We start from the raw sequence: 7,613 nt of genomic DNA, 5'->3' as shown, positions 1-7,613 counted from the left end.
CCCCACCACCAACAATTTAAGAGCAGAAGTCATATTAAACACAGAAATTACCTGCCAGAAAAGATCATGGCATAATAATTTAATAATTATTTATTTATTAAATAATAATACTTAATACGAACTTAAAACCTATTTATTTCGTATGGCTGGACTAGCCTGATTTTTTATCTTTAAATTTTAATTGATTTTTGATGGGTTTTTAAAATTTAAATTTTTGTAATTTTATGGGGGTATATGTTATTTTAATATTTGGGCAAATTTAAATCAGTTTTTTAAGGGTTGTTTTTACTATTATGTATGTTTGTATTTTATCTGCCTGTTCACCGCCCTGAGTCCTTCGGGAGAAGGGCGGTATACAAATTAAAATATTCTATTCTATTCTATTATAAATGTATAATTATTTATAATAATTATTATAATTATTTATTTTAATAAATAACCATCCATTAGTTGGATTTTATAGCATGCCCAAGTCACAGGTTTCCAACGATTAAGCTTACACCTCGACAATAAACTTCAGATGATCTAATCATGGTTTAAACTAATTGGTGGTAACACTGAGCCACTAATCATCACCTTTGCCGGTTCTCTTTTAGCCCACCACTTCTTCCAAACCCAGCCAGCCTGGCTGACCCGACTTTCCAGCCTAGGAAATAAGAGTTAACGAAGTATAAGGCACGTGTAAACGCAGCCAGGCCCAAATCGCACAATTGGTGGGCGCCGCCAGTCGGCATTAAACGGGCAGCGGCGGCCTACGGAACTCTTTGCCACGTGATCCTGCGAATGAGACACGGGAGGGGGGGAAAAAGTGGGGAGGAAATAGGGGAGAGATCTTTATTTTATTGATTGATTGATTTAATTAGATTTAATTAGATTTTTCCTCCTTAATCGGAGGAGGTTGGATACGAAGGGCCATAATCCAATGCATTTTAATGCATTTTACTACTATTTCTTCCTTGGAATTTCACAGAAGCATTATTTCAGTCTTGGTTGATTTATTAAATTTATATGCCGCCCGATGTTGTTCTTCTTCACCACCCGGCTCCGAATCCAATTCCACCTCAACCCAGTTTTCCACGCGTGAAAATCCCAGATCGTGGCACCGGGAGGGGGGGGTGGAGGAAGGCGGACAATCCGGAGGGGGGGACACCTTCAACGCCAAGCTCGCGGGGGGAAAAAAGGGGGAAAAGTCCTTTTTTTAAAAAAAAGATAGACTGGCCCTGTACCTACGGAAGGGATTTTATATTGCCGCGCTTCTTCTTTGCCGGGATATGGGTGTTGGGTCCATCAATGGAAAGGAACTGCAAAAGCAAGCAGGGAATAAAAAACGCATCCAAAGAAAAGGGTAGAGGTGAGTTCCGCAAGCTTTTAAACTACCCGCGCCCTCCCGAGCCCAGAGAAATTGATGCTGATGCTGATGATGAGTTAGCTGCAAACCACGTTGCTCCCCAAACTCACCTCGGATCCCGCTTGAGTGGGAAGGAAAACTGCGCCGCCGTCCTCTTTTTTCTTTTTTGCACGATGCCAGAGCTGGGTGCGAATTTAGCCCTGCCCCTCTTAAACTTTTGCAAGACCCCTCCTTATCTGGCCCCGCCCCCTTTGGGTAGGTGGGTGAAATGTAGGTCTGGTTCAAGGTGAGAGACCGATAGGAGCTTTTCGAAAGGTGAGAAAACCTAAACTTAATAAAATCCTTAAAAGGGGTTGGCCATTCACATGTTAATAGGGGAAAAGGAGGGAGAAAAGATTTGGGGAAATAGGTTTGGGAGATTGGCCTCTGCGAGGCAGGTCCTGATTGATTGATTTGGGCTCAGTTTTTTCTCTGCCAGCTCTAGACACTAGATAGGTTTGGTAGAAAGAAGGTAGCTGGGTCAAAATCCACCCAACAACTAGCTTCATGCTAGTTGTCTCAGGGTCAAGAACCCATCATCCCCAGGAATAGATGCATGTCAGGCTAAGGCTGATACCCATTCCAGAGTTTTATTTTATTTATTTATTTATTTTGTCACAACAGTATATATAAGCATAAGCATGAAAGTAACCATATAATATATAAGCATATATATATATAAGCATAAGTATGTAATAACTATATTAATTGGATATAATGAAAGAAAACAATAGGACAGGAACGGTAGGCACTTTTGTGCACTTATGCACGCCCCTTATAGTCCTCTTAGGAATGGGGTGAGGTCAATAGTAGGGAGTTTTTGATTAAAGCTTTGGGGATTTTGAGAAGAGACCACAGTCAGGTAGTGTGTTCCAAGCATTAACAACTCTGTTACAGAAGTCATATTTTCTGCAATCAAGACTGAAGCGGTTAACATTAAGTTTAAATCTGTTGCTTGCTCTTGTATTGTTGTGATTGAAGCTGAAGTAGTCTTTAACAGGAAGGACATTGTAATAGATGATTCTATGAGTTAAACACAGGTCCTGTCGAAGGCGGCGGAGTTCTAAGTTTTCTATGCCTAGGATTTCAAGTCTGGTGGCATAAGGTATTTTATTGTATTCAGAGGAGTGGAGAACTCTCCTTGTAAAATATTTCTGGACACGTTCAATTGTATTGATGTCTGAAATGTGGTATGGGTTTCACCTGCATTATAAGCAGTTAATGTCCGCTTAACCAGGATCACATTGGGGTGGCTTGCTAAAACATTACAACCTAAACCATGGTTTACGAACCAGTGACCATACCCCTTGGTGCATGGAGCAGTGTTTCTCAAGGTCAGCTGGCTAGGGAATTCTGGGAAATGAAGTCCACTCAGCTTAAATTTCTTGACCCTGAGAAATACTAGCATGGAAGTAACACAAGCCAGGTCTTTGGGTGGATTTTGAGCCAGCCACCCTCTTTGTACCAAACGTATCTAGCCATCTATTTAGAGATGGCAAAGGAAAACCGAAGCCCCAATCAATCAAATGGCTGGCTGGCTAGGGAATTCTGGGAAATGAAGTCCACTCAGCTTAAATTTCTTGACCTCGAGAAACATTGCTCCATGCATCAATGAGTATGATCACTGGCTTGTAAATCATGGTTTAGGATGTAATATATTTTAGCAAGCCACCTCAATGTTAAGCGGTCATTAACTGCTTAATAACTGCTTAATTGCATGCACAACTTCTGGAGGCAAGTCATTCCACACGGCTTAATTGCTCTCACTGTCAAGGAATTCCTCCTTCATTCTAGGTTGCTTCTCTCCTTGATTAGTTTCCATCCATTGTTTCTTGTCTTGCCTTCTGGGGCTTGGGGGAAAATAGTTTGATCTCCTCATCTTTGTGGCAGCACCTCAAATATTGGAATACCACAAGAGAAGATGACCAGCAGTGAAGGGGATGGACTCGATTATACTGATGATGGGGGCACCAATTATCATTAAAAATTATAAATTATAAAATCTGCCAACCTTCAAGATGCCTCAAACTTTTCTTTTTAGCAAGACACTTGTCTTGCAAACTGGCTGACTAACTAGGCACCACCATGTTGGTGTTGATTCTTAGCAACCACACAGGCGGCTTTCCTCCATGATCTTCTTCAACAACCTGGTCCTTCAATTCTTCCAATGGTGCCCTCATCACCACTGTAACAGAATCCCTTGTAGCTGACCCTCCTCTTCTCTTGCCTTCCACACTTCCCAGCCTTGCCTTATGGACCCCTGAACAGAGTAGGATCATCTGAGCCTTCGTCCTTTGTGCCTCAAAGGAGAAAGGAGAGAGAAGGGTATGTGTTTTTTACTCCAAAGTGGAAACAGATGATTCCTTTTACTTACAACTAGCTGGATACCTGTGCTCTGCTACGAAACTATGCGATCGGGCTTGATAAATTGATGCTTATAGCTTGAAAATTAATGAGTAGTTACGATCCGGCCTCTCCTCTCTCTCAGGCTTGCCCCACAGAAGCCTCTTCTCTCCTATCCCCTTTCTTTCCCTCAGGCTGGCACCAAAGATCCTCTCCTATCCCCTTCTCTTCCTCAGGCTTGCCCCACAGAGGCCTCTCCTATCTTATCCCCTTCTCTCCCTTTCAGGTGGGGAGTAGAATGTCTAAACTCCCAGCCCGCAGGCCAGATGAGGCTTGTGCTGGCCACGCCCAAGCGGCAGTTGGAACAGAGTTCTTTTCAGGTGGGGAGGGGGATTAGAACATCTAACTCCTTAGCATCAGATCATGTTAATAATAATATCAGAAATATTAACAATCTGATGGTCATTTTGAAAAATCCTTTCTTAACAAGCACCTAGAAGCCAAGAGGAACATACATGCCAAATTTCAAATTTGTAGGCTTTATGGTTCTGGAGATTTTGTGATCGTGCGTGAATGGTATTTCTCTTTTATATATATGTATTAATCTATGGAATGGCTTGCCTCCAAAAGTTGTGGGTGCTCCATCACTAGAAGTTTTTAAAAAGAGACTGGACAGCCATTTGCCTGAAATGGTATAGGATTTCTTGCTTGAGCAGGGGGTTGGACTAGAGGACCTCTAAGGTCCCTTCACACTCTATTATTCTGTTATACTCTGAGGTAATTCAGCAGAAGCTCCTAATCCATTTTTTTTTTATAATAGTAAAAAGATGGAAGTGCGGGGGAAGCATTTCTCTAAGCACAAATGCCTGTTTTCCTTGGTTCAGGATGCCTTACAGAAACTGGCTGAAATTCTCCTTCAAATGTTTTGTTTAATAGATTTGTGTATTAAATGTGTGCACCATTTTACTCTCAGCCACTCTGCATGATTCTCAAAGTCAAAAAACAGAAAAATAACCATAAAGCAAGGAACACAACAATAGGCAAGGAACCAACGGTGGGGAAAACTTGGCAACAATACACTATATATCCACACTACCCAGAAGGAGCTTCCACGATACTAATAAGAAAATTTTTATTTTCAGTTGCTGCAAACTCTTATTTTTGACTAGATCTTTGTAGTATGATAATGTCAAGGCTCCGACTAACAACTTCGGTTCTTTGGTTCTAAGTTGACAGATAATTGGCATTCGTATTGCTTATAGCGAAACCAACCTTCTGTATCCTGATCTCAGCCGTCGTTTTTTCCCAACCAGAAGGCAGGGCAAGGCTCCTTTCTAAAAATGGGCAGTCACATTCTCTGCACTGATATTTTTATACCCTCCCTGCTATTTCTGTATTCCCAAAGTAACTGCTATTTCCTACTCATGTTTATAAAAACAAAATCACCATTGATTTGTTTGTTTTGGATGCTTATTTTAAATGATGTGTTAAGATCCTAGAGAATAGAATACATAGAATAGAATTTTTTATTGGCCAAGTGTGATTGGACACACAAGGAATTTGTCTTGGTGCAGATGCTCTCAGTGTACATAAAAGAAAAGATACCTTCGTCAAGAATCATAAGGTACAACACTTAATGATTTTGGTGTCCTCTTTAGAATAGAATAGAATAGAATAGAATTTTTATTGGCCAAGTGTGATTGGACACACAAGGAATTTGTCTTGGTGCATATGTTCTCAGTGTACATAAAAGAAAAGATACGTTCATCAGGGTACAACATTTACAACACAATTGATGGTCAATATATCAATATCAATCATAAGGATTGCCAGCAACAAAGTTACAGTCATACAGTCATAAGTGGAAAGAGATTGGTGGTGGGAACGATGAGAAGATTAATAGTAGTGCAGATTCAGTAAATAGTTTGACAGTGTTGATGGAGTTATTTGTTTAGCAGAGTGATGGCATATGTATGCAATGCAACAGCCAAAATAGCAATTATTCTTTCTGCACGCAAAAGACTTCAATCAGGTTCATTCTGGTTCAGCAGAAACTCTTGTGTTTTTTCCCATAAAATGTGAAAAAGCATCAGTTCAAGAAAAGGTTGGCTCAGAGAGAAAGAAAGAGGGGAGAGAGAGAGAGAGAGGCCTTGCTTTCATCTTTTCAGAGCTCCAGGCAAACTCCGTAATTTCTTCTTCTTCTTCATCATCATCATCATCATAGAGGTGGAAGGGACTTTGGAAATGTTCTAGTCCAGCTCCCTGCTCAAGCAGGAGATCCTATATACCATTTCAGACAGTCTCGTTTTAAAAACCTCCAGTGATGAAACACCCAGAACTTCTGAAGGCAAGCTGTTTCAGTGGTCCATTGTCCTCACTGTTAGGAAGTTTCTCCTTAATTCCAAGTTGCTTCTCTCCTTGATTAGTTTCCATTCGTTGTTTCTTCTCCTGCCTTCAGGTGCTTTGGAGAATAAGTTGACCGCCTCTTCTTTTTGGTAGCCCCTCAAATACTGGAATACTGCTATCATGTCCTCCCTCGGCCTTCTTTTCTCTAGACTAGCCAAACCCAATCCTTGAAACCGTTCTTTGCTCTTCGTATGTTTTAGTCTCCAGGCCTTTAAATCATCTCCACCCATTGCTTCTTGTCCTGCCCTGAGGTGCTTTGGAGAGTAGCTTAACTACTTCTTCTTCTTATGTGGCAGCCCCTGAGATATTGGAAGACTGCTATGATGTCACACCTAGTCCTTCTGGTTCGGTTCTGCAACCCAACAAGAAAAACACAGACTTCAGAGGATAATTAGAACTGCAGAAAAAATAATTGCTACCAACCTGCCTTCCATTGAGGACCTGTATACTGCACGAATCAAGAAGAGGGCCGTGAAAATATTTGCAGATCCTTCGCATCCTGGACACAAACTGTTTCAACTCCTACCCTCAAAACGACGCTATAGAGCACTGCACACCAGAACAACTAGACACAAGAACAGTTTCCCCCCCCCCAGGCCATCACTCTGCTAAACAATTAATTCCCTCAACACTGTCAAACTATTTACTGAATCTGCACTACTATTAATCGTTTCATAGTTCCCACCACCAATCTCTTTCCACTTATGACTGTATGACTATAACTTGTTGCTGGCAATCTTATGATTTATATTGATATATTGATCATCATTTGTGTTGTAAATGTTGTACCTTGATGAACGTATCTTTTCTTTTATGTACACTGAGAGCATATGCACCAAGACAAATTCCTTGTGTGTCCAATCACACTTGGCCAATAAAAAATTCTATTCTATTCTATTCTATACAACCAAAGATTCCATTAGCCTTTTTTTTTTTTTGGCTACTGCCGCCTCATGTTTAGGGGCCTCTGGTGGCTCAGACTGCTAAGACAGTCTGTTATTAACACAGCTGCTTGCAATTACTGCAGGTTCAAGTCCCACCAGGCCCAAGGTTGACTCAGCCTTCCATCCTTTATAAGGTAGGTAAAATGAGGACCCAGATTGTTGGGGGCAATGTTGACTTTGTATATGATATACAAATGGATGAAGACTATTGCTTAACATAGTGTAAGCCGCCCTGAGTCTTCAGAGAAGGTCGGGATATAAATGCAAATAATAATAATAAAAAAGTGATCCTCAGCTAGGACTTCAAGGCCCCTCTCCCAGTTACTATTTTTGAGGCTAAACAATTTGTCCCTAAACAACAACCCTATAAGGTAGGTTGAGCTGAAAGAGAGTTACACACGCCTATGGATGATTCTCAAGTCATCCAGGTCTGCCCCTTGGGTCTCCCCTCCTTTTCCTTCAGCCCCTTCCCCACGACCCTTCCCTAGGCGTTGCAACTCCCAACCCCTCCAGGTTGCACCAGCCCCTGGAGG

Source organism: Ahaetulla prasina, chromosome 2, assembly GCF_028640845.1.
Source record: "Ahaetulla prasina isolate Xishuangbanna chromosome 2, ASM2864084v1, whole genome shotgun sequence".
NCBI lineage: Eukaryota > Metazoa > Chordata > Lepidosauria > Squamata > Colubridae > Ahaetulla > Ahaetulla prasina.
The sequence above is the reverse complement of the archived record's forward strand: the minus strand, read 5'-3'. Positions refer to the sequence as shown.